The 27828-nt window shown below is 44.9% G+C and overlaps 1 protein-coding gene across 1 annotated transcript in view; it reads right to left on the reverse strand.

Annotated features, from left to right (window-relative positions):
* Positions 1-27828, reverse strand: part of MYO1D (myosin ID) — a 351624-nt gene that overhangs the window by 84920 nt on the left and 238876 nt on the right. The window lies entirely within an intron of this gene.

Here is a 27828-nt window from a genome sequence, read left to right on the forward strand (position 1 = left end):
GAAAGCCTCAGGTAAGATCTATAAACTAGGTCAGAGTATCTAAAAGTCAATTCTTCTGTCCAATAACTTTCACAGCAAATCTTTAATGTGTAAGATTTCTAATATCTGTTTGATTAAAAACAAGAGCCAGATGGCATCAATTGCAACCCCCCAAATAAAACAGAAATAGACGTTTTATATGTCTGAGATTGGTGAAATGCTGAGGTTCCCAGCACACAGACAGGCAATGCCAGGACAGCTGCTCAGGGCAGATGGGTCCTTTGACAGCTTGATAATGGTGAATCTAAACCATGGTAAGGGCAGCCAACTTAGGACCATCTGTTTGCTAGAGAGGAAATGTTCCTGGAACAGCAGGTAGCCACTGCTCTGGTTGAGAAACAAACCAACAGCAAGATCAGCAGTATTTATAATCTTTGCTTGTAGAGCTACACAAATACAGATGGCAAGACACACAACAGCATTGCATTCTGTTTTCAAATGCAATTTGGGATTTGTACATCAGTGGAATAAACTATACTGTGTGTTTAAAGGATTTTTTCCCTGTCTATGCACATATAGCAAGATGACTTCGTAGAGGGAAATTGCTGTTTAGTTTCATACTCTCAATATCAAAAAGCACTGAATGGATGCGAATAGCTGCATTTAGAAAAAGGAACATTAACAATGCACTAAGTTTTCAGCACTACCTCCTCTGGGGGGAGCTCTGTGCAGTATGTGCTATTTTGTGGCACTGAAGGGCATCCTGAGCAGAAAGCTGTATGCATTAATTGTCAAAATAAGTAACTCCATGTCACTGCTAAACTGCATTAATGCTACTCAAGCTTTTGTTTGAATTTTTAAGGATGCTTTTGAAATGTAAATTCCGCAGGACAGTGAATATCTGGGTCCCTGTACAGGCAGAGCACAATGTCAGTGTGTGATGGGTTGTCCAACCCACACAAGGCAGAGTAGGTTAAATCAGGTCAATTAACCTTATTGCTGCACCTGGAGGAGAGCCAGGGATCAATAAAGCCTAACGAAAGATGAAGTTCAGCTGGAAATAGCAGGTTGGGCCTGTATAAAGGAATGAAGGTGAGAAAAGAAGGGGGCTGGTGTCTGTATGGAGAACAAAGCGACATAGTTAAAAGGTTTAAATTATTAGGGGTAATATTTGATACTAAATGACTTTGGAAAAATCATATAAACTATGTTAAAGACAAACATACAGGAAGGGTTAACCTGCATAAAAGTCTTTCTGGGACTAATTTGGGAATGAAGAAGAAAACACTGCAGAGCCTTTATCAGACCAGTTACTGACTATGGCTCCCAAGCTTTTGGGTCAGCATCAAAATCAAGACTTAAAAAATTAGATTTAATACAAGCCAGGCACTACAAATTGCACACTTATTACAACTCCTATTTGCGTGCTACAGATAGCTTCTAGTGAAATGCCAGTTACTCTATGAAGGAAAGCACTGAACCTACCTTTCTAGACCACCGTTAATGGGAACTGCAGTGATGAAAGACCAAATATCCAAGGATTGTTGGGAATTTGTTAGGCAAACTATAGCACAGGATGTTAGAACTCAATTTGCCATTTGAGTTAGCGTGTGGGGATGAAGGAATTGAAAGACAAGGAAAAGCTGAATGAAGTAAAAACTTTTAGTCATAGGAAAATTAGTTATGGATGGAGAGTTGCATGGTCAAACCTGGGCTTTAGATTTGATAAAAGCGTAAGGGGAAAAAGAGACAGTAGGTATAAAAGTGAAGCATACCAATACATAGATGAAAAGTGGAGTCGTTTTTGTCAAATATCTACAGATGGGTCCAAAAAAGAAAAAACAGGATGACATATTGTACACCAAAATTGGGAATTAGTACATCTAAAAGAATATCCAATTACTTAGCTGTCAAGACAGCCGAACTAGTAGCAATAATGCTAGCATAAATTGGATCTGGGATGCATGCCCAGCAGTAGTTATGTTTTCAGATTCAGTCTCAGGCCTTATGGCAAGACAAAGGGTGTCTCAGTACACAGAAGTGATTTAATCAATGAAATTATATTTCTAACAACACAGTTTGTACAGATGGGGATACATGTAGCATTAGAACATAAGAACGGCCATATTGGATCAGACCAAAGGTCCATCTCTCCCCGTATCCTGTCTTCAGACTGTGGCCAACGCCAGGTGTCCCAGAGGGAATGAACAGAACAGGGAATCATCAAGAGGTCCATCCCCTGTCGCCCATTCCCAGCTTCTGGCAAACAGAGGCTAGGGACACCATTAGCTTGGATCCCAGTGCATATTGGAACAACAGGGAATGAAATGGTGGACAAAGCAGCTAAAAACACTAAGACATGGAAAGTGACACAAGTACCCTTTAGTAAACACCGATTCAAAAACCTAGTACAGAAAATTTTAAAAGAGGAATGGCAAAAAATGTGGATTAATGAAAAAAGAGGAAGAAGATTTTTTTGAATTGTGCCCTAAAGTTGAGAATAACAACATACTTCGGGGCTTGGACAGGACTAACTAAGTGCTTTTGTTTACAGTACTAACTGGCAGCTATTTTGGGATACTGCAGAATATGTTAACGAGGCCCTGATATGCACACTGCTGCTTCGCTCCCCATCCCATAACAACAACAAAATAATCTTCCTAATCCCACACATCTGTGACCACTGCATATTACTGGAATGCTTAGATGGCTTTGACCAAAGCATTCAGCAGCTGGAGACCGGAAGTAAACTGGTCCCATTCAGCCCAAATAGCTCCCTTTACGGGAGGCTAACAAAAGAAAGCTTCACCTGGTAGTATTAGGATCATCCTGGTAAGTAGCTGGAATGGCATCTTAGGATACGGGAAAAAAGAAAAGGAGGACTTGTGGCACCTTGGAGACTAACAAATTTATTTGAACATAAGCTTTCGTGAGCTACAGCTCACTTCATCGGATGCATGCAGTGGAAAATACAGTGGGGAGATTTATATACATAGAGAACATGAAACAATGGGTGTTACCATACACACTGTAAGGAGAGTGATCACTTAAGATGAGCTAATACCAGCAGGAGGGGGGAGGGTGCGGTGGGGGGGGGGGAACCTTTTGTAGTGATAATCAAGGTGGGCCATTTTCAGCAGTTGACAAGAACGTCTGAGGAACAGCCCGGGGGCGGGGGGGAAATTAACATAGGAAATAGTTTTACTTTGTGTAAGTTAATAATCCTAAATTAATTGTATCCAGTTTGCAAATTAATTCCAATTCAGCAGTCTCTCATTGGAGTCTATGTGTGATATATGCCATCATGTGCCAGCAATGCCCCTCTTCCATGTACATTGGCCAAAACTGGACAGTCTCTACGTAAAAGAATAAATGGACACAAATCAGATGTCAAGAACTATAACATTCATAAACCAGTCGGAGAACACTTCAATCTCTCTGGTCACTCGATTACAGGCCTAAAAGTCGCAATTCTTCAACAAAAAAACTTCAAAAACAGAGCCCAACGAGAGACTTCTGAACTGGAATTAATTTGCAAACTGGATACAATTAACTTAGGCTTGAATAAAGACTGGGAGTGGATGGGTCATTACACAAAGTAAAACTATTTCCCCATGTTAATTCGCCCCCCTTCCCCCTCCAGGGCTGTTCCTCAGACGTTCTTGTCAACTGCTGGAAATGGCCCACCTTGATTATCACTACAAAAGGCTTTTTCCCCCCTGCTCTCCTGCTGGTATTAGCTCACCTTACCTGACCACTCTCATTACAGTGTGTATGGTAACACCCATTGTTTCATGTTCTCTGTGTATATAAACCTCCCCGCTGTATTTTCCACTGCATGCATCCGATTAAGTGAGCTGTAGCTCATGAAAGCTTATGCTCAAATAAATTTGTTAGTCTCTAAGGTGCCCCAAGTCCTCCTTTTCTTTTTGCGGATACACACTAACACGGCTGCTACTCTGAAACCTGTCATTAGGATACGGGAGCGCTATTTCTGAGGGATTTACACTTGGGGCTGTTGAAAATTACTAAGGACTGAGACGTAGGCTCAAAGTGTTTCAAAGTGTTTACTGATTTTGGGTGCCCATTTGAAACTCCTTACAGGGAGAATATTTTCAGAAAGTGCTGAGCATCTGCCCCCTGAAACATCAGGCCCTGCTAAGGAGTCTCAATTTGGGCCCCCAAAATCACTTGTTACTTTTGACACCCTAGATCTTGAAGTGCATCTGGGATGGGGTCTAAGTTTCTGGGAAAGGATGTTACACACTTTTTACATGCACACCCCTTATAGCTTTAGCAGCTAGGTGCTGTTTACAAACATTCATGGAACTACTTAAACAGAGTAGTTTGAAAATCTCATTATCTGGTTTGGGCCAAATTCTGTTCCCACTGAATTCGACAAAAAATTAATGAGTCTGAATGGGAGTAGGACATGGGTCCAGGCCAGTCTGAGAAAGGAAAAGTCTGATAGGTACAGCCTGTTTATAATCAAAAGGATATTACATATCTGACATGATAATGGGCTGCGATCAATGTTATTAGACGTAAGAACTGACTTAACCTACAAGATAACTATCTAAGTAAGTGTTTAACTTTTGCAGTAATCTTCTCAAAAGCAGAAAAACTCTCACTTGTTTTAAAAGGGAGGTAATAAGGAGAGGCTACACACAGCAGTAAGTTTTTTCCTGAAGATCACAAAAGGGGATTTACTTACCTGTAACTGGAGATTCTTAAAGCTGTGTGGGGCCCTATTTGTATCCTACTGAGGGTAATGCGCATGTGCCATGTGCCCGGAGCTGGAGCTTTTCAAAGTAGTAGTGTTCATTGGTCCGCGCATGACCTACAGATCTGCAGCAGCTGGGAAGGAGGCCGGATAACGGAATACAGATAGGGACCACACATCTCAAAGAATCTGCAGTTACATTTAAGTAACCTCCACTACTTCTTCGAGTGATGGTCCCTACTGTATTCCATTGAGCGTGACTGACAAGCAGTACCCAGCTAGGTGGATGGTGGGAGTAAGATGACGGAGCCATGGAGTGGAGGACCGCTGCACAAAACAAGATGTCCACCCACAGAATCATGCACTGGAACATAATGAGAAGAAAAGGTGTGTACCGAACGCCACGTGGCTGCCTTACATGTGTCTGCAAGGTGCAGGTCAAGGAGCACGGCAGTAGTTGATTCCTACACTCTTGTGGAATACCCCCATATCCTACCTGGTGGGAACCATCCCGACAGTTGATAGAGCATAAAGCACCCTGAGACCCACTTTGAGATTCTCTGGGTGGAAATGGCCTACCCTTTAATTCTCTCCACTATGGCATCAAATGGTCTGGGAGACTTCCAGAATGGCTTTGTCCCTTGTAGGTAAAAGGCCAGGGCCCTACGCACATGGAGGGAGTGAAGCCACCGGTCCTCATTTCGGCAGTGAGGTTTGGGAAAGAAAGCAGGCAGGCAAATGGGTTGGTTGAGGTGGAAATGGGAAACTTTGGTAGAAACTTGAGATGCAGGCGCAATGATACCGTGTCCTTATGGAATGTGGTGAAAGGGGTATCTGCCATCATAGCCCCCAGTTCACCAAACCACCTTGCAGAGGTAATTGTGACCAGGAAAGCTACTTTCTAAGAAGAGAAAGAGAGCAGGAGGCCAAAGATTTGAAGGGGGTGCTTCATTAATAATGTGAGGACCAGGCTGAGGTCCCACTGAGGAGCGACAGTCCAGATGGGCAGATATTTGCATACAAGGCCCTTCCAAAATCTGGCAGTCAAGGTGTCATAAATATAAAGGGAAGGGTAAACCCCTTTGAAATCCCTCCTGGCCAGGGGAAAGCTCCTCTCACCTGTAAAGGGTTAAGAAGCTAAAGGTAACCTCGCTGGCACCTGATCAAAATGACCAATGAGGAGACAAGATACTTTCAAAAGCTGGGAGGAGGGAGAGAAACAAAGGGTCTGTGTGTCTGTCTATATGCTGGTCTTTACCGGGGATAGACCAAGAATGGAGTCTTAGAACTTTTAGTAAGTAATCTAGCTAGGTATGTGTTAGATTATGATTTCTTTAAATGGCTGAGAAAAGAATTGTGCTGAATAGAATAACTATTTCTGTCTGTGTATCTTTTTTGTAACTGAAAGTTTTGCCTAGAGGGGTTCTCTATGTTTTTGAATCTAATTACCCTGTAAGATATCTACCATCCTGATTTTACAGGGGGGATTTCTTTATTTCTATTTACTTCTATTTTTATTAAAAGTCTTCTTGTAAGAAAACTGAATGCTTTTTCGTTGTTCTCAGATCCAAGGGTTTGGGTCGGTGGTCACCTATGCAAATTGGTGAGGCTTTTTATCCAACATTTCCCAGGAAAGGGGGGGTGCAAGTGTTGGGAGGATTGTTCATTGTTCTTAAGATCCAAGGGTCTGGGTCTGTAGTCACCTAGGCAAATTGGTGAGGCTTTTTACCAAACCTTGTCCAGGAAGTGGGGTGCAAGGTTTTGGGAAGTATTTTGTGGGGAAGGACGCATCCAAACAGCTCTTCCCCAGTAACCAGTATTAGTTTGGTGGTGGTAGCGGCCAGTCCAAGGACAACGGGTGGAATATTTTGTACCTTGGGGAAGTTTTGACCTAAGCTGGTAAAGACAAGCTTAGGAGGTTTTTCATGCAGGTCCCCACATCTGTACCCTAGAGTTCAGAGTGGGGGAGGAACCTTGACACAAGGGGTGGGTGAAGACGGAGTGCCCTTCCACAGGAGGGTGGGAGGCACTCATGGCTGCTACGTGCATTTTGATGGAGCTGAGAGTGAGCCCGGGGGCCTTTGGAGAGACAAGAAAGTCTAATAGCAAAGGATACCCATGGCTTCAGGGCCAAAACCTGTATGTTTGGCCCAGGCATCGAAACAAGCCCACTTGGCCTGGTAGGATCATCTTGTGGAGCCCCTTCTGCCACTGGAGAGGCTATCGCAGACTGCCAGCAAGCATTTTTGCACTAGTGGGGGTGTCCATCGAAAAGCCAAGCTGTCGGGTGGAGCGCCCTCGGATCGGGGTGTCTGAGTTTGCCTGTGTTGCGTCAGTAGCTTCGGAAACATTGGGAGTGGGAGTGGAGGATACATCAACACGTGGAGAAGAGGAGGGAATCAGAACTGGCAAGGCCAATGTGGGGTGATCAGGATGACTGCCACGCTCTCCTGTCTGAGTTTGTGAATGTGTGGTAAGAATGGCAGTGGAGGGAAGGCATAGCTGGTCCACTCCGACCAGTCGATGCTCAGGGTGTCCCCCTGCAAGTGGGCACTGAGTCCTCTCCTGGAGCAGTATTGGATGCACTTAATGTTGGTGTGAGATTAAAATCGGTCCCTGACTGGAGTTCCCCAATGGCCGAAAATGTCCGCAACTAGCGTGTTGTGCAACTCCAATTCATGGTCAATTGCAAAGTGTGTATGAGGGCACTGGCAATCACATTCTGGGTTCCTGGAAGGTAGGCTGTGGACAAGAGGATATGATGTGGCATGCATCATTTCCAGAGGCGTACCACTTCCGCACACAGTGTTGTGGACTGTGTGCCCCCTTGCTTGTTTATGTAATAAACCGTAGTGGTGTTGTCCAACATGGTGAGGACGTGACAAGAACAGGTAGATGTTAAGAACACATGGCATGCCTTGTGTAGCACTCGTAGTTCGAGGATGTTGATATTCCTCCTAGTTTCTTGGGCAGTCCAAGTCCCTTGTGTCATGCGATCTCCCAAGTGGATGCCTCAGCCTTCCAACGACGCGTCCATTATAATTGCAGCTGTTGGCGAAGGCAAGAGGAAGGGCATTCCTGAGCAAACCTGGAGCGTGTTTGTCCACCACTGAAGGGAAGAGATGACTTCTGGTGGAATGGTGAGAATGGTGTCTATGCACTGGCACATGGGGAGTAGACCCTCTGTAGCCAGAGTTGTAGACAGTAGAGGTGTAAACGAGTGAATGGTGTGATTTACATGCACGCTGCCATGTGACCAAGAAGGGAAAGGCAAGTTCTGGCTGAGATGGAGGGACTGGAAGTCACTAAGGCGGTCATAGAATCATAGACTTTAAGGTCAGAAGGGACCATTATGATCCTCTAGTCTGACCCCCCGCACAACACAGGCCATGGAATCTCACCCACCAACTTCTGTAACAAACCCCTAACTTATGTCTGAGCTACTGAAGTCCTCAAATCGTGGTTTAAAGACTTCAAGGTGCAGAGAATCCTCCAGCAAGTGACCCGTGCCCCATGCTGCAGAGGAAAGTGAAAACTCCCCAGGGCCTCTGCCCATCTGTCCTGGGGGAAAATTCCTTCCCGACCCCAAATATGGCGATCAGCTAAACCCTGAGCATGTGGGCAAGACACCAGCCGGACACCCAGGAAAGAATTCTCTGTAGTAACTCAGATCCCACCCCATCTAACATCCCATCACAGGCCATTGGGCATATCTACCACTAGTAGTCCAAGATCAATTAATTGCCAAAATTAGGCTATCCCATCATATCATCTCCTCCATAAACTGATCAAGCTTACTCTTGAAGCCAGATATGTTGTTTGTCCCCACTGCTTCCCTTGGAAGGCCGTTCCAGAACTTCACTCCTCTGATGGTTAGAAACCTTCGTCTAATTTCAAGTCGAAACTTCCTGATGGCCAGTTTATATCCATTTGTTCTTGTGTCCACATTGGTACTGAGCTTAAATAATTCTTCTCCCTCCCTCGTATTTATCCCTCTGATATATTTATAGAGAGCAATCATATCTCCTCTCAGCCTTCTTTTAGTTAGGCTAAACAAGCCAAGCTCATTGAGTCTCCTTTCATAAGACAGGTTTTCCATTCCTCAGATCATCCTAGTAGCCCTTCTCTGTACCTGTTCCAGTTTGAATTCATCCTTCTTAAAATGGGAGACCAGAACTGCACACAGTATTCCAGATGAGGTCTCACCAGTGCCTTGTATAACGGTACTAAAACCTCCTTATCTCTACTGGAAATACCTCGCCTGATGCATCCCAAGACCGCATTAGCTTTTTTCACGGCCATATCACATTGGCGGCTCACAGTCATCCTGTGATCGACCAGTCCTCTGAGGTCCTTCTCCTCCTTTGTTACTTCAAGTAATGCGTCCCCAGTTTATAACAGAAATTCTTGTTATTAATCCCTAAATGCATGACCTTGCACTTTTCACTATTAAATTTCATCCTGTTATTATTACTCCAGTTTACAAGGTCATCCAGATCTTCTTGTAGGATATCCCGGTCCTTCTCTGTACTGGCAATACCTCCCAGCTTTGTGTCATCCGCAAACTTTATTAGCGCATTCCTGCTTTTTGTGCCAAGGTCAGTAATAAAAAGATTAAATAAGATTGGTCCCAAAACTGATCCCTGAGGAACTCTACTATTAACCTCCTTCCAGCCTGACAGTTCACCATTCAGTGTGACCACTGTAGTCTCCCCTTTAACCAATTCCTTATCCACCTTTCAATTTTCATATTGACCCCCATCTTTTCCAATTTAGCTAATAATTCTCCATGTGGAACTGTATCAAATGCCTTACTGAAATAGAGGTAAATTAGGTCTACTACGTTTCCCTTGTCTAAAAAATCAGTTACCTTCTCAAAGAAGGAGATCAGGTTGGTTTGACACGATCTATCTTTTGTAAAGCCATGTTGTATTTTGTCCCAATTACCATTGACCTCAATGTCCTTAACTACTTTCTCCTTCAATTTTTTTTCCAAGACCTTGCATACTACAGATGTCAAACTAACAGGCCTGTAGTTACCGGGATCGCTTTTTTTTACCTTTCTTAAAAATAGGAACTATGTTAGCAATTCTCCAGTCATACGGTACAACCCCTGAGTTTACAGATTCATTAAAAATTCTTGCTAACGGGCTTGCAATTTCATGTGCCAGTTCCTTTAATATTCTTGGATGAAGATTATCCAGGCCCCCTGATTTAGTCCCATTAAGCTGTTCGAGGTTGGCTTCTACCTCCGATGTGGTAATATCTAGGTCCAGGGAGCTCTGGAATCTGTTGTCTTTTGGCAGATAGGTGCATGTGGAGGCTGCGTCGACGTGTACGCCTATGAATTCTAGGGATTGTGTAGGGTGCAAAATCATTTTTTTGACATTGATGCTCATTCCTAGGGAGAAGAGGAGTAGAATAAGTTGGGACGTCGATTCCCAAGCTTCTTTTCTGGATCGTGCTGCCAGCAGCCAGTTGTATAGGAAGGGGAAGACAAGGACTCCTTGTCGCTGGAGGTGAACCGCTACCACAGAGAAAACCTTTTTGAAGACTTGTGGGGCAATGGTTAATCCAAACAGGAGGACCTTATATTTGAAGTGTCAAGGACCCACCATGAACTTCAGGAACCATCTTTGTGATGTGTGTATGTCAATATGGGAAATGGGCACCCTGCATTTTGAGAGCCGTAAATCACGTCTTTTTCTAGTGAGGGGATGATAGCCACAAGCGTGACCATGTGGAACTTCGGTTTGAGAATGTAAGGGTTGAGGTGTGAGAGTCGGACTGCCAATGGTGTAATTGCACAAACCCAAGCACCACTGCCCCACCCCTGCCCCGCCTCTTCTCTGAGGGCCCACCCCCGCTCACTCCAGCCCCTCTCCCTCCGTCACTCGCTCTCCCCCACCCTCAGTCACTTTCACTGGACTGGGGCAGCGGGTTAGGGTGGGGAAGGGGGTGCAGGCTCTGGGCTGGGGGTGGGGCCAAGGGGTTTGGAGTGTGGGAGGATGAGCCTGGGGCAGGGGTGCAGGAGGGGATGCAGACTCTAGGAGGAAGTTTGGATGTGGGAGGAGGTGTGGGGTGCAGGCTCTGGGCTGGGGCAGGAGGTTGGGGTGCAGGAGAGGGTGAGGGGGGTGGCGCTTACCTCGGGTGGCTTCCAAAAGCAACCAGCACATACCTCTCGCAGCAGCTCCTAAGTGTGGGGGTGGGGGGGGGGAAGCACAGGGTCTCCTTATAGTGTCCATGTAGCTCCCAGTCCATGGGAGTTGTGGAGTCAGCGCATGTCGCTGCAGCCCCTGGGGGCCGGGAGGGCCAGAGGGTCTCCACACACTGCCCATGCCTGCAGGCACCGTCCCTGCAGCTCCCATTGCACACAGCTCCCAGCCAATGGGAGCTGCAGAGTCAGCACACGGTGACCCCCCCCCCCGCCCTCCCCAAAGGGCTGCAGGGATATGCTGGCCACTTTCGGGAGCAGAGCAGGGCCAGGGCAGGCAGGAAGCCTGCCTTAGCCCCGCTGTGCCACCGGACTTTTAGCGCCTAAAATCTCCCAGATTGGCTGCAGTAGCCTCTGGGAGATAGAGTCTTATTCCAGGAGACTCCTATTGAAACCGGGAGGGTTGGCAACCCTATGTGTGAGATCCAAGTTTGGTCTCCATTCTCCCTTCTTCTTGGGTACCAATAAGTAGTTGGATTAGAATTCCTTGCCTTGAAGGGCTACAGGGACTGGTTCCACTGTTCCTCATTGCAGGAGGGAGTCCACCTCTAGAGTAAGAACACTGTCATGAGAGCGATCCTTGGAATGGGATCAGGATGCGGGAGGCAGTGTCACAAACTCGGTTGTACAGATGCACTGAATGGATATCCAGGACCACTTGTCCGTTGTAATTGTACTCTATGCTGGCAGAAAGAGGTTGAGAAAGACCCCAAAAGGGATGGTTGGCCAGAGTGTTGAGGTGCAAAGTGGTTGATGACTCTCTAGATGCACTCAGAAATACTGCTTAAGGGCAGACTGTGCTGTGTGGAGATTTGTACTGTTGGAACAGATAAACATGCTCTCTGGACCTTAGGGTGTTTCTAAGAAGGTTTGTAGGCCTGCTGGTGATAGAACTGAGGAGTTCTTTAACGTTGTGTAGGCAGTGGGCAATAAAACTTTTGCTTTGGTGCTGACATATATATATACACCTAAGGATCGTAAGGTGGCTCTAGAATCTTTTAATGAGTGCAAGGAGTCATATAAGGTCCTCCTGTTTGGATTAACCATTGCCCCACAAGTCTTCAAAAAGGTTTTCTCTGTGGTAGCGGTTCACCTCCAGCGACAAGGAGTCCTTGTCTTCCCCTTCCTATACAACTGGCTGCTGGCGGCACGATCCAGAAAAGAAGCTTGGGAATCGACGACCCAACTTATTCTACTCCTCTTCTCCCTAGGAATGAGCATCAATGTCAAAAAAATGATTTTGCACCCTACACAATCCCTAGAATTCATAGGCGTACACGTCAACGCAGCCTCCACATGCACTTATCTGCCAAAAGACAACAAATTCCAGAGCTCCCTGGACCTAGATATTACCACATCGGAGGTAGAAGCCAACCTCGAACAGCTTAATGGGACTAAATCAGGGGGCCTGGATAATCTTCATCCAAGAATATTAAAGGAACTGGCACATGAAATTGCAAGCCCGTTAGCAAGAATTTTTAATGAATCTGTAAACTCAGGGGTTGTACCGTATGACTGGAGAATTGCTAACATAGTTCCTATTTTTAAGAAAGGTAAAAAAAAGCGATCCCGGTAACTACATCCTTTTCATTGAGGAGATGTGATTTGTCAAAAGGGAGATCTTCAATAATTTTCTCTACTTCCCTAAGGAAACCTGTGGAGAGTAACCAGGATTCCCTCATAATGATTCCAGTTGCAAAATGTGTGACCATGTGTCTGCTGTATCAACCGCATCCTGAAATATGGACTTAGTGACCAACTTGCCTTCCTCTAGACTATCTTGGAATTCTTGTTGAGGTAGCTTATCTGCAAATTTTGCCATCTGTCCATAGTGCAAGAAGTCGTATTTGCCCATCAGTGCCAGGTAGTTAGAGATCCGGAACTGGAGGCTGGCTGACCCATTAGGTCCAGTCCCTTACTCTTCTTGTCAGTTGTAGTGGAGCGTGGGTGATGTTGTTTAGCCCACTCTGTAGCAGCCTGAATCACCAGGGAGTTGGGAGGAGGATGAGGTAACAGGAACTCAGACCTCTTGGTAATTTTTGTCTGTCCCTTTTGGTGTGGGGGTGGCAGCATGTGGCCAGGGTATGCTACACAGTGCGTGCTGGTTGTAGAATGTTCTTGTTCATTGGTAGGGCCACTCTGGCCAGTACCAATGCGCATAAAATATCTAGTAGGTGGTGCTGCTTGTTCTGCACCACTTCCAATGGTAGGTCAAGGGAATGAGCTGTCCTGCATAGCAGCTCATGAAATTTAGGATAGCTATCTGGGGGCAAGGGGGAAATTGATTACACAGTCCCCTCTGGGAATGATCAGGGATATCCCTCCAGATCTGCCAGTACCGAGCTGATCAGGACATCGTCTAATCCTGATTCCAAGGATCTACTTGGCAAAGGATGGGTTGGTGATACAGGATAGTCCCTCCTCCATTGAACAGGACAGTTCTGAAGGTGAGTACTGGGGCCACAAGCTCCAATATGGTCAATCTGGTTGATCCTGTTGTTGCAGCTGTGGAGCCCAGGGAGCTGGGTACCAGTGGCTCCTGGGCTGAGGCCAGGGAGGATATTGCCACAGTGCCGTCAGGACCATCTGATAGTCATGTCCTTGGAATGGAAGCAGTGGTAAGGTCCGGGCCCCTCAGACTCCAAGGAGGAACTGGAGTCCTGCATCAATGGCGGTGCCAATGGACCCTACGGAGAGGGGAGTGTTGTATGAACACAGCCAGAAGGTGGCAAATTGGGTAAGGGGCCCTCTTCGTAGGTGAGAGTACCGAGGCATGTGGAAATTGCATCTTTTCCAGTGCAAACAGTTTATGATGCCCAGGGGCAGTTAAGAGTCTCCCCGGAGTCAATGGCACCTGATCGACGTGATCACTCTTGTGGTTCTTAGAGCGTGGTGCCCATCCTTGACTGGAGCTCATGGACAGCACGGCATCTTTCTTAGACCTGGAGGAAGACTTACCACCATGCTTATGTGCATGCTTCCATGACTCTTGGCTAGACCCTGGCATGGGGTCCATAGAACTGGTACTGGTGGAGCCAGGCTGGGGTTCCACGGCAGGAAGTGCATTTTTGGACTGTTCAGGCATTTTGGGGGGGGGGTTACCCCGGCCAGGGTTCAACTGTAGCCCCATGGAAACGTCCATGAGGTGCCTCTTACAGTGGAGGACTCTGCCTTCCCTTTTACGGACAGGGAAGGAGAGACCGATGCTCATAGACTCAGACTTTAAGGTCAGAAGGGACCATTGTGATCATCTAATCTGATCATCTAATCTGACCTCCTGCACATTGCAAGCCACAGAACCTCACCCTCTCCTCACATAGACACCTAATCTCTGGCTGAGTTACTGAAGTCCTCAAATCATGGTTTAAAGACTTCAAGTCGTAGAGAATCCACCATTTACGCTATTTTAAACTTGTCAGTGACCTGTGCAACATGCTGCCGAGGAAGGCGAACCCTCCCCACCCCCCTCCCCCAGGTCTCTGCCAAGGTGACCTGGGGGAAATTCCTTCCCAACCCCAAATATGGCAATCAGTTAGACCCTGAGCATGTGGGTAAGGACCATCAGGCAGGTACCTAGGAAAGAATTCCCTATAGTAACTCAGAGCCCTTCCCATCTAGTGTGCCGTCTCCAGCTGCTGGTGACTTTTGATGCCCCTGGACATAGTGTGGGACTCCCCCAAGCAGTACAGACAATGCTGGTGTTTGTCGTTGAGGGAGAACAAAGGCAGGAAGTGCACTTTTAATCCTGGATTGTTTATCATACTCCAGTACCCAGATGCGGGTAATAGGGGTGAGAGAGAGGGGAGACTGTTTGGCGAGGAACTGCCAAAGTGGAATCCTGAGTCTTAAGGCTTGCAAGGCTTTCAGAAACAAGAAAATTACTACAGAAAACTATGGAAATCCTGACTACAGCCAATATCCAGACATGGGTGTTGGGGTATGTGTGTGTTGTAGACTGTTTGGCAGGAAACTGCTGGAGTGATGTCCCCAGTTTTTAATCCTACAAAACTTGCAGAAACAAGATAACTAGTACACAAAACAACAAAATCCTGAATAAATGAAGAACAACAACAGTTTTTCGATAAAAGTTTGGAAAATGCATCACCAAGGACAAGAGGACAGTTGAAGCTCCAACTAGGACCATGTGGCGTTGAGAACGAACTGAAGACGCGGTTGGTCCGTCCTGCCCTTTATCGCCTCAGGCAAAATCATGAGGCAACACAAGGGCACATGGGCGGACCAAGAGATACTGCTATTCTGAAAAGCTCCAGGCGCATGCACATTACCCTCAGTGGAATATAGACAGAGACCATCATTCCAAGGAGAACTAGGGCTCTCTGGCAGACAAGAACTGCATAGGTCATATAGGTATGAACTAATTTCAGAGAAAATGAACACTACTCTATTAGGGAATCTGGAGACTTGGAAGGACTAGATTTTTATTGGTAAATGATGGTAAACATCTATTTCACTGTAGACACCCAAACTGAGGAACAAATATCTCCATTGATAACAGAAACAGAGTAAGAAAGTAAGAAAATACTGCTTGAGAACTTATTGGTTTGATTTAAGGATATTTAGTCTGATGTGATGTTGACAGTTTGTATTTTAGTGGCGACAAAGCTTTATTTTTTTTTTAATCTCATGTCTAATTCTCTCATTGCCTGACTCCCACCCATAATTTCCTGCAACTATCAAAATGTAAATTGATAAAAATCTAAAAATGTTTAAAACTAGACCAACATTATCCATCAAAATTATAAAAAAATAAAAATCAATTTCTGCCAAGACTGGTAATTTTGTATCTTGCTCACAACACAGCTTCAGCCTCTGATAAAATCTTTCCATTGAAGTAAGTTCAAGAGGTTAGCTCCTTCTATCCATGAATACTGTGCACTCAAAAGGGTCCTTTGCCTCTATGAAAACTAGCCAAATAACAAATTCCACTACCTTCTCGTGGTGATATCATGATGCTGAGTTTAAAGAGCTGAAATGATCTGCTATCTGATTTTTTAACTAGCTTTCATGGGTGGTTTCCTTAGAACAGCAGATAGCATTAGTGGCTGAAACATCCAAGCTACAAACTGAAAGGGATGATAGAAAATAGCATGCTAAGAATTGTCACTTCCTGTGAAAGCTCTAGAACTCCTCCCTGTTCAGTTTCCACTCTGAAAGTGACACTCTTTAATCCATGCCCTTCATTTTTCAAGAATCACAAGAAGTATGGAGAACAGAGGCTAGATAAATTTGCACAGGGTTCAACAATCTTTAGAAACATTATTGGTGATAAAGAAAGCTACAATCACATTTTTCTACAATTTTTTTTCCAAGACACTAAGATCTCAACCAACCTCAAATAATATTAAGCCAATAGTTTGACCAGTTTTGCCAGTTTGTTTATTTGTCCCCCAGACTACTGTACATATACATAATATATAATTTATTTTTATTACCTCCCCCCATTCCCAAAAACTTCTGTAGAATAAAAGATTGGATAACTGGTCTTATGAAGGTTACAGTAAAACCCAAGTAGAGTTCAGGGTCCCAATTTTCTTTTGTTAAAAAGGGAAGGGAAAGAGCTGTAGTAACCTAATACTACAAGAAATGTTTTATAAATAAAAATATTGTTTCTCCGTCACCCCCCAAAAAAGCCAGGCCGGGTTTATGATATCATTCATGTGCAGTATTAGAAACCCTAAAACAGCTGTATTATGCAGGGTATCTGAGAACCTGAAAGTGAAATTGATCATCATCAAAACTGAAATTGAGTAGTCTTATTCCACTATCAATACTAAGGGAAATGCACAAAAAAAAAAAGATTAAGAGTTTTAATAATTTACAGTGTTAATTGATTTAGTAGTAATTTGTTTTAACTATGGTTTGCTGAAGCACAGCTGAATTCCATATGTCCTTGTCTATGCCACTAAAATTCCCTAGTTCAGATAGGGCCTTCCAGTTAAACAGTAATTAGCCCTGGTTTGGCTGCATGCATCTAACAGTCATAGAGCAGGTCCTCAAGGAATCAATTCTGAAGCACTTAGACGAGAGGAAAGTGATCAGGAACAGTCAGCGTGGATTCACCAAGGGCAAGTCATGCCTGACTAATCTAATTGCCTTCTGTGACAAGATAACTGGCTCTGTGGATGAGGGGAAAGCAGTGGACGTGTTATTCCTTGACTTTAGCAAAGCTTCTGATACGGTCTCCCACAGTATTCTTGCCAGGAAGTTAAAGAAGTATGGGCTGGATGAATGGACGATAAGGTGGATAGAAAGCTGGCTAGATTGTCGGGCTCAGCGGGTAGTGATCAATGGCTCCATGTCTAGTTGGCAGCTGGTATCAAGGGTTGGTCCTGGAGCTGGTTTTGTTCAAAATCTTCATTAATGATCTGGAGGATGGCGTGGACTGCACCCTCAGCAAGTTTGCAGATGACACTAAACTAGGAGGAGTGGTAGATACCCTGGAGGGTAGGGATAGGATACAGAGGGACCTAGACAAATTAGAGGATTGGGCCAAAAGAAATCTGATGAGGTTTAACAAAGACAAGTGCAGAGTCCTGCACTTAGGACGGAAGAATCCCATGCACCACTACAGACTAGGGACCGAATGGCTAGACAGCAGTTCTGCAGAAAAGGACCTAGGGGTTACAGTGGACGAGAAGCTGGATACGAGTCAACAGTGTGCCCTTGTTGCCAAGAAGGCTAATGGCATTTTGGGCTGTATAAGTAGGGACATTGCCAGCAGATCGAGGGACCTGATCGTTCCCCTCTATTCGACATTGGTGAGGTCTCATCTGGAGCGTCCAGTTTGGGGCCCCACACCAGAAGATGGATGTGGAAAAATTGGAAAGCGCCCAGTGGAGGGCAACAAAAATGATTAGGGAATTGGAACACATGACTTATGAGGAGAGGCTGAGGGAACTGGGATTGTTTAGTCTGCGGAAAAGAAGAATGAGGGGGGATTTGATAGCTGCTTTCAACTACCTGAAGGGGGGTTCCAAAGAGGATGGATCTAGACTGTTCTCACTGGTAGCAGATGACAGAACAAGGAGTAATGGTCTCAAGTTGCAGTGGGGAGGTTTAGGTTGGATGTTAGGAAAAACTTTCACAAGGAGGATGGTGAAGCACTGGAACGCGTTACCTATGGAGGTGGTGGAATCTCTTTCCTTTGAGGTTTTTAAGGTCAGGCTTGACAAAGTCCTGGCTGGGATGATTTAGTTGGGGACTGGTCCTGCTTTGAGCAGGGGATTGGACTAGATGACCTCCTAAGATCCCTTCCAACCCTGATATTCTATGATTCTATGACACTGTCAGTAGTGGGTAATTTTCCTAGTGCACACAAAGCTTAAGTGACAGATTAATTTGACACTGCAAGCTCTAAGGCCCTTCCTTTTGTATGGAGATTTTCTGCCATTACACAAGATGGTTATTTCCTTGGAGTGACATCTTCTCATTAACAAGACAACACCACTTTCATTTTTAGACAATGTGAGCTAATGTTTCTTCCTGTCCCAGAGACAGGAACATTAATCAATATTACATACAAAAATCTATGTTAGAAGAATATTAAGGCTGCAAAATCAAGTGCTTAAAAGTTGGCCTTAAATCTGGCACTTCCTGTCTGTGCCACCTTAATTCGGCTCCCTTGTGCACATACAGTATGATATAATCTTTATTTACATGTTCACATGCTATCTTTTCCACAGGACCCTGTGGTATTCAGTGTACGTAATGAATTTGCTATGGGGATAGTCAGGGTTGTGACTGAAAAAGATTGGTCTGTAGGACCCCTGCCCCATTTGTTGAGGAAGTTGGAAGGAAGATGTGTTTGAACAAGGCATGGGATGGCAGGAAGAGAAAAGATGGTCTCATGGTTAAGGTAGTTGAATGACAACCTAGAGAACTGGACTCTATCCCTGTCTATACCACAGAGTTCCTATGTGATGTTAGTCAAATCACCTAAGCCAAACTTTTCAGAGGTGGTCACTAATTGTTTTCTCCTCATTTTCTGGCTGCCTAGCCTTGTTCTTAGACTGCTGAACCAATTTGACTGAAATTTTTGGGTCAGGAGGAATCAGACTGAGGCAGACACCCAGGGTAGAAATTTTCAGCCCAAACAGTTAAAGTCTGGCAAAATTATAAGAAACCGAAAACAGGGTCTTATGGGAAGTGTTAGGTCACCTTACCATGCAACGCTACCAGCCCCACTTACAATTCTCCTTAAATACCATCTTCAGTGGTTCAAGTACAAAGGAAGTGTTGCTGTTTTACCCCTTAAGGATTTGCACATGTTAATCCATCAGCCTTGTCTACACTAGAAAGTTGAACTATTTTAACAGAAGGGGCAATGTCAAACAGATCAAAAAAATCTGCACATCTTTCTCATGTAGACGAGATGCTGATTCCAAAATGTCATCTCTGAGGCCTGTCTCAACCCATTACCTAAGCAAGGTCTAGAAATTCTGGGGAGCAAGTCATAAAAATGGAAAAAAGAGACATTTAAAAACGGATATCAAACAGAATTAAAAAATAAATTTGGGATCTCCTTGTCAGGGCTAAACTGTGGGCATGATTTTTTAACTGAAGGATACTTGAAATACAAAAATGCTTAAGATTAGAACTGAGTAAATTTTGAGGCTAAACCAAAAAAATCTGGTTCAATTCCACACAAAACTATTAAAAAAAAAAAAGAAAAGAAAAAAAAAGATTCTTTTTGAGTTTAACAAACTGTTTCGGGTTGACTCTAAATTATTTTTGTTTTGTTTCTTTCAATTCGTTTCAAGTCAACGAAAATACTTTTGTTCTTTCTACAATAATTTTATTTTTTATTTCCAATCAGGTGTTCTCAGATGTTTTTCGCCTTTGAGGCTTTTTTCAATAGGCCAAATCTGAAAATGAAATGCTATTTTGTAAAACAAAATATTTTGAATTTTTAAAAAAATTTCAGCCAAAATTACTCATTGAATTGATCCAAATTTGCAAATAGTTTCGGAGCCCTGAAAAATGCATTTTTTCAGCAAAAACTCTATTTGACAGATATTTTTTGCCCTGCTCAAGTTAAAAACCAGTATTGCTGTCTTCTGTAATTGCTAAAATTACTGTGTGAAATTCCCATACAACATTTGGAGGGCAGGCTGAAAATGCGTATCTAGTTATAAAAATGCTGCCTTCCTCTTTCAATCTGGCAAATGCCTCAACAGTTTGAACTTTTAATTAAGAATCATCTAGTACTCCTAGGCTACTTTACTATTAGGACAGCAATATTCACTCTGCTCCAAAGACTGGTTTTAAAATCTCTCACTTAAAATGTGTTTGCAAAAGCTTTGTTTGCAATAACTTTAATTGTCACCTGTATTGTTATGGACAGCAAAGAATAGAAAGAACATTTGTCAATTCCTTTGTTTACACCAAACATGTTTTATCTCCTGAAACTGCCTGCAATTCTGGTTTTTCTTTGCCTTCAAGTCGCAATTAATGTAGGTTGTTATGGTTAAGCCCATGCCCCACCCCCACAATGTTTCAAACAATTATAAATTAACAGAGAAAGCCTTTAGAACAGTCAGCATTGCAGACACTTTCATTCTACATTTTATATCATGATGATTTTTACATTACATATGCAGTAGTTTTAAAACACTTTCAGCTAACCATTGTGTCATCACTTTTAATGTTGTTAAAAACCATTCAAGACTAGGCGATTATCAAATGTATCTCGAAGAATTATTTTCAGAAACCTTTTAACTAGCTTATGCTCTTTTTTACACTGACAGTAGAACCATGCAAGTTGAAATGGTCTACTTAATATGTACATGAGGCCACCTTAACCAGAATCAGAGCTCAATGGTTTTCTGAATCCTTTAAAGCAGAGATCACAGCAATAGGCATGATGTGGCTAAGAAACTGGAGGGAGATCCAGGAGACTGGAGATCAATATCTGGCTCTGTCAAACTTCCTGTGATTTTGGGGAAGCAACTGTCCTGTGCCTTAGATCGCTTGTCTGTTCAGTGACAGAACTTTCTCATCCTTTGTCTTGTCGGTTTAGATTGTAAGCTCTTTGGGTCAGGGATTATCAATGTGTACATACAGTGCCTCGCACAGTGGAGCCCTGAGCTCAGTTAGGACCTCTAGGTGCTATCATAATTCAAACAACTACAGCAGTTTAGGAAAACAGAGAATATTTCCATATTCACTAAGGGTGAAATTCAGCCCATTGCACAGGGCCTGCAAAAGGCTCTCTTCATGTGTTAACTTGGGATGTAAGTGGGGTATAAGGCACTGTCCAGGCTCTCGTCCCAAGGTAACCTCTGAATGACTGATAGCAGCTACAGATTTTTTCATAAACACTTCAGATATTTAAGATTCTGGTAAAAGGAAACTGATTTAATAATTCAACTTGTTCAGTCTTCTCAGCTTTCAGAACCAACTCTAGCTTGCTATGAATCTAAGGCTCTGACTCAAGATTTGACTCACCTGCGACATTCTTTATTGACTCAGCTCATACCAAGAGTGTGTATTTAGAAGTGAATCACATTACCCAACACATCGGGCCTATACACACTGCCATGTATGTTGGTACAATTTATGTTGCTCAGGGGTGCGCATAAGCCACCCCTCGAGCAATATACGTTACACCGACCTAAGCGCCAGTTTGGACAGCGCTGTGTCGGCAGGAGAGCTTCTCCTACAGACATAGCTATTGCCTCTCGCAACGGTGGTTTTATTATGCCGACAGGAGAGCTCTCCACCGTCGGCACAGAGCATCTTCACCAGATGTGCTACAGTGGCGCAGTTGCATTGGTATATGTGTGCTGCCGGAGCGCTTCTAGTATGCACTACTTCCTCTTTATGAGAAGGCCTAGGAAACCACCTTTTTACAATACGTTTTTAAACAATAAGTTAAATCATTCCTCCAGAAAGGTACCATAAATCAAAATTCTTTCGATACTCACTCAGCCAACAGGTGTACTGACTCTTTGCTAATCATGACAAGCCACAACTGCACTGAATATTTTTAACATCCCAAATGTCTCTTGGCTGCCACACCAGGTTGGTCAAAAACATTAAAAGCTATGCTCACCATGGACAAAGAAACTGCCACTAATAAGAGTAAAATTTAAGTGGGTGGCAGATTTTCTCAATAGAGGTCTCATAGCTCGGGAACTTCTGTCCCTGAGATGTAAGAATGACCACAGTATATCTCCCTCAAGATCAAAAGTGGCATAACTTGTCTCAGACTTCAGTTGTAAGCTCTCAGGGGCGGGGGCTGTCCTTCTGTTGTGTACACACAGAACCTGCTGCAGTGAAGCCATACAACTGGGCTGCCACATGCTACTGCAAAATAAACACCACCGGCACCACTTGCATCTTGGCCTCTCCATCGTAAGTAATTATAATTTATTTATTAATAGTAATGATTAATAATAAATTACCTGACCATAAGAAAGTTTTCACTGACTTCTTCTGCAAAGCACTTCAATGCCCAGGTGATGAATGCGGTTCAAAATGTCTGATGGTGGTCTGTCACTGGCATGGACTATGGGCAGAGAATGCTGGGGAATTCCAGGAAGTGGTGATCCTTGCTCCTGCATGCAGCCAAACCTTTTGGTCTGCCTCCATACCCCATGAAGGTGGTGCATTCCCCACAGTTCAGTTTGTTGGACGGGGGGAAGATACATGAAAAGGAAGGAGTAAAATGGGGTGGGGGGAGGAATTATTCTTGGAGATTGGCTGGAATCACTGGAAGCTGTCCCTAGAATAGCAGTTCTTCCCTGGTGAGGTGTGATTCAGGATGGGGTCATGAGAGGTTCCTCAGTGGATTGCACCCATAAGCTGAAAAATCAGCTAAAATCAGTAGGATTCAGCAGCAGTCTGCAGTGAGAGGAAGGAATGACTTCTTCCCCCTGCTTTGATCTCCCATCCCTCATGCACATCACCGACTCCCACAGCAGCTCCTTAGTCCCTCCTCCCCAGCACACAAAGGGCTCAGATACAGTGCCTGAAGGGGCAGAACAACCAACTTTGCAGCCTCTCAGAGCAGCACTTATCCTGCCCTGGAGCAGAGCATTGCACAGGCACAGGATAAGGAGAGGAGAGAGAATCACCGCCCCCCACAACCCACAACCTCTGCCCACAGTACCTTTTTGGATCCACAAACAACAGAAACATTGTTCTATGACTCATACCTCACATTCCTTTGCAGCTGCAAATATGGTGGGATGCTTGAGGATTTTTCAGCCATTTGATGAGTTGAAGGAAGAAAGAGTTAAAAACCACAGCCCTAGAGAATCTCAACTGGCTCCGCCACCACTTCTACTGAGAAACCGAGTAAGTTCACTTAATGGCTGTATTATTTAAAAAAGGAAAACTTCTCGAGGGTAAAACTAACCATTAACAATTCAGGTCCCTTATCTAGAGTAAACAACTGGCTAACAAGTTAACAAGGTTTCCATTTCAAACTTTATTATTATTTGACCCAGATATTCACCATGCTAGTTTTATGCTACATTCACGTCAAACAATTTGCTGAGTGTGAACTTCAAACAAGAAACCTGAAGATTTGAAAAAAAACTTTATGAAAGCTAAGTTCTCTCTGCTAGATAATGTCATATGCACAGATGAAATCAGACATTAAAACAGAAACGAAAAAGCAAACTGAAAAAACAAATTCCATCATGTGGCACCATATAAGCACCTACATAGGGTCATCAGCAGGGCTGGAACCTTTAGATCCATTGCACATTTCTGCCATTAGAGGTAAGGAAACAACTGATAGAAGTAGTAGATTGTCATCCTCTGGAGGCACCAGCACTAGAGGGGGATGGGACCTGCTTTGCCTCTGGATTTCAGAGACATTTGCTGATAGTTAAGGAATGGTGAGACTCAGAAATCCTGAGTTTACTTTGGGACTCTGGAGTCTAGCTGTCACAGACTCTTCTGCCTGTTTCCTCTAAGTTTGATGCCTTCTGTCCCATCCCAGTCCTGTCCCTGGTGCCTCATCTCAGGCCCATTCTCCTGGCTACCTAGGGCCCAGTCTCCATTCTCAGGTGTCTCATCCTAATCCCAAAATCACTGCTCAGGCAGTCCTAGTCTCCCCCTCTGGGTTCCCCATCCCAGTCTCTTCCCCTTATAAACAATCTCAGTCTCCTTGCCCAGCCAGTCTTCATTCCTTACCACTGGCTCCCAGTCTTCCCCACTGAGTTCCTCATCCAAACTCAGTCTCCACCTTCTCCCCAGATCACTTCCCAATATCTCCCATCTTGGGTTGTTTGTCCTAGTCTCTTTACCCAGACAGTCACAGTTCCCCCCTCCCCACCGTCTCAGAAGGTCTGTCTTCCCTTACCCTCTCTGGATCCCAGTCTGTCTCCTTGTCAAGCAAATCCCGGTCTTCCCTCCCAGCTCCTTGTTCAATCTCCGTGTTCTCACATTCTCCAACTAGCTCTGCCTACAATGGCATGAGGCCCACCTGCGACTGCTAGCAGCAAATATCCCCAAGGGCTGGATATAGGACACTAGATGGGGAGGGCTCTGAGTTACTACAGTGAATTCTTTCCCAGGTGTCTGGCTGGTGGGTCTTGCCCATGTGCTCTGAGTTGAACTGATCACCATGGGGTCATGAAGGAATTTCCCCCGGGCCAAACTGGCAGAGACCACGGGGAGTTTTTGCCTTCCTCTGCAGCATGGGGTTTAAACTAGAGTATATGGTGGATTCTCTGTAACTTGAAGTCTAAGTCATGATTTGAGGACTTCAGTAACTCAGCCAGAGGTTAGGGGTCTAATGCAGGAGTGGGTGGGTGAGGTTCTGTGACCTGCAATGTGCAGGAGGTCAGCTAGATGATTACAGTGATCCCTTCTGGCCTCAAACTCCTTCCCGCCTCCTGTTTCCCTCACCCACTCTGTCACAATCTCTTTGCCCAGCTAGTCATAACCTCTCTTTCTCAGGCTCCTAAGTCCCAGCCTGCTCTTTACCACTCCCCCCCACCCCCCAGCTGCCAGGAGACTTTTGTGTCCAGTTAGTCCCACCCACCATTTCTCAAAGTTCCCTTCTCACCAGGCTGCTAGTCCCAGACTACTCCATTCACTGCCCCTCATCAGGTTCTTGTCTCCTCTACAATAGAAGACAAGAACCAGATGCTGCTTCCTCTTCCACAATGCCTGGGTGCCACAGGCTCCCTGCTCTGAGTTATAGTGCCCAGCCCACCTTGAATTTTTCTGGCAGCCTTTAACAAATTTCCACTGAACAGGTGCAGGATGATTTTCAAAGGCTTGTAATTCAGCCAAATATATGTGGATTTTTTTACAGGGAAAGCAAAAGGCACACTCCCTGACAGAGGCTGCCTCCCCCTGCCAATTTCAAGTCTCTGCGCCTTTAAAGCTTTGAGGAATTAGAACTTCTCAACAGAACAGCTGCAAGAATTTAACACTGCAAAACATTTTCCCCAAACCTCATTCTCTGAAACAGCTGAACTGTTTTCGCAGACATTTTCCAAAAAATTCAGCCTGAGAAACACGAGCATGTAAAATTTCAGCCCAATAGTTAAGAGGTTGGCAAAGGTGTGAGAAAATGAAAAAAAAATCTTACAATGAAAAGCACCAGGCAACTTTAACTATAGGGGTTGCTGCCAGCTATACCTATAATACACATTTGAATACATCTACCATATTAATGTAGTGTAGTATACTGACACGTGAACACACCCTGAAAGTTAAATATCCATTGTTCATTTATGTCCACAGACTTGAGCAAGCAGAAGAATTAACACAGTAATTAAGAACTCCAACATATAAACTAAGTGTTAGAAACCTAGTTCAAAGGAACTATCATTAAATTAGCCTTGCTTCTATCCCAAAAAATGATATTTAATCTGGAGTCACTTTGTACACTGATCCTTAAACATAAAAAAAAAACCCAACCTGATTTAAAGAAAAGACTCCAGCATTCATATCATGGTGGCCATGAAATACTCTGTGTGCTCCATACAGGGTGACTTAAACAGAGACCCCTTCCACAACTTCCTTTTACAACTAGTGAAAACATATCTTCAGCTGCCACAGGTGTGGAGTGTATCAAGTGTGAAGCACTGCTCTGAAGTCACATTACACGGTCACTATCAAACTGGAGATTTTACTGCTGGATCTACTTTCTTTTCATGGCCACCTCTTGACAGGCACCACAGAGAAACCTAACACTTGCCATCTGCATGCAGTGATTTTCAGCTAATAATAGTTTAACAAGGAACTCTCAAAGTCTCTCTGAAGCAATAGGTCAGCTAATCCCTTCCACGGGGAGGATTTTACTTCCAGAAAACTGAAGCCAGCTGAGAAAGAAGGTATTTCCTTTTATTAGATTTCAGAGTTGGACCCTGCTGCCTGTCTTTTCTCTCTTTCGCTGCCACCAACAACCCCAACTGTGGATGAGAGAATAGATATTTGTACCCTCTAAAGGGTACAAAATACTTTCTTTCTACTCCTTAGCTGTGGGGGGGGAGGGGGGAAAAGGGAGGAGTAGAAGCAGGAGTTTGCCACAAGGTCTTTGTGATGGTCTTTATGAGGGGTAATGCTACCCTTGAGGGCCCCTCAGGAGCTAAGATGTCCACCATGGGGTCCACTGATTTGACCACCTTCTCAGCCTGTAGCCCCATGTTATGAGCCAACCTGCGCAACAGCTCCTGGTGTGCTTTATCATCAATGGGGGGAGGCCCAGAGGAAGACGACCTCACCACCACCTCATCAGGCGAAGATGACGAAGACGCCTGAGGCGTTACCAGGCCCTCCTGTCCCTCCAGCTCCCTGGAATCGTCCTGTCCAGTGCCTTGCTGCTTGGTGCTGATTGTGGCCTCAATGTCAACCATGGTGCCGGGACCCAGACAGGACTCTGCGCCGTGGTGCAAAACTGTCTCGGTGCCTCATGGTGGGATATGGTCCCGGGGTGATGGAGGGGCATGACTTTCCGAAATTACTGACTGGGAGCCTCTGGAATAAGTGTCCTGGGCCTTATGGTATGCTCATGGGGTCCAGAATGGCCATTGCACAGGCCCTTACCAATGCACGATCGAGGGGCCTTGACCTGCCTCCTGTCTATAGCGGCACCACTCCGACGGGTGCTGGGTGCGCCTGGATTAGTAGGACTCTGCCTCTGAGTCTGATGACTGGGACTCCAAGGACGGAGACCACAATGGAGCCGAGCGGTACGGTGCCGCAGAGATGGCGAGCGGTGCCGCATTATTGCGGGCTTGCCTCACGCCTTGCGGTGCCCAAGGCATATCTCGCCTGACAGGGGACTGTGGTGCCGGTATGGCAATCAGGTCCCTGGCCACTTCAAATGTGTCTGGGGTGGAAGGGAGCTCCAACTCCCCCGCCTGGCACTCTCTAGCAGGAGAGTCCAATGGTGCCAGACTCAATGGATCCCTCTGCAGGCCTGAAGTCGACGGTGCCGTTTCCTGTTAGACAGGCGCTGGATGCCCCTGCACGGGATGCACACCACTAGCGCAATGCTCCTTGAGGCGGGCCTCACAGAGACTGATCCCCACATGTGGTGTTGCTCTCTGTTGGGGATTTCTCCTCCACACGCCCTGGTGAGAGCATCACTGGGGAAAAGAGACTACTAGCTAACACTTACTACTAGCTATATACAATAAGAAACTAGACTCAGACTATCTGTGAGGTGGTGAGGCTACAACCACAGGCTGTAAGAAGGAACTGAGGGGGGTCGGGGTGGCACCGCCTCATATAGCCAGAGGAGGGGCCACAGCCACGTGAGCCACCCCTCTATGGGTACTGCTAGGAAATCTCTCTGGCTCTGGCACACTGGGCATGCACACACCTAAGTGGAATACACATCTTCATCTACTTTAATTTCTGCTCATCCATAACGTTGGAACATAAGAACAGCTATACTGGGTCAGACCAAAGGTCCATC

Source organism: Lepidochelys olivacea, assembly GCF_965140295.1.
Source record: "Lepidochelys olivacea isolate rLepOli2 genome assembly, chromosome: 27".
NCBI lineage: Eukaryota > Metazoa > Chordata > Testudines > Cheloniidae > Lepidochelys > Lepidochelys olivacea.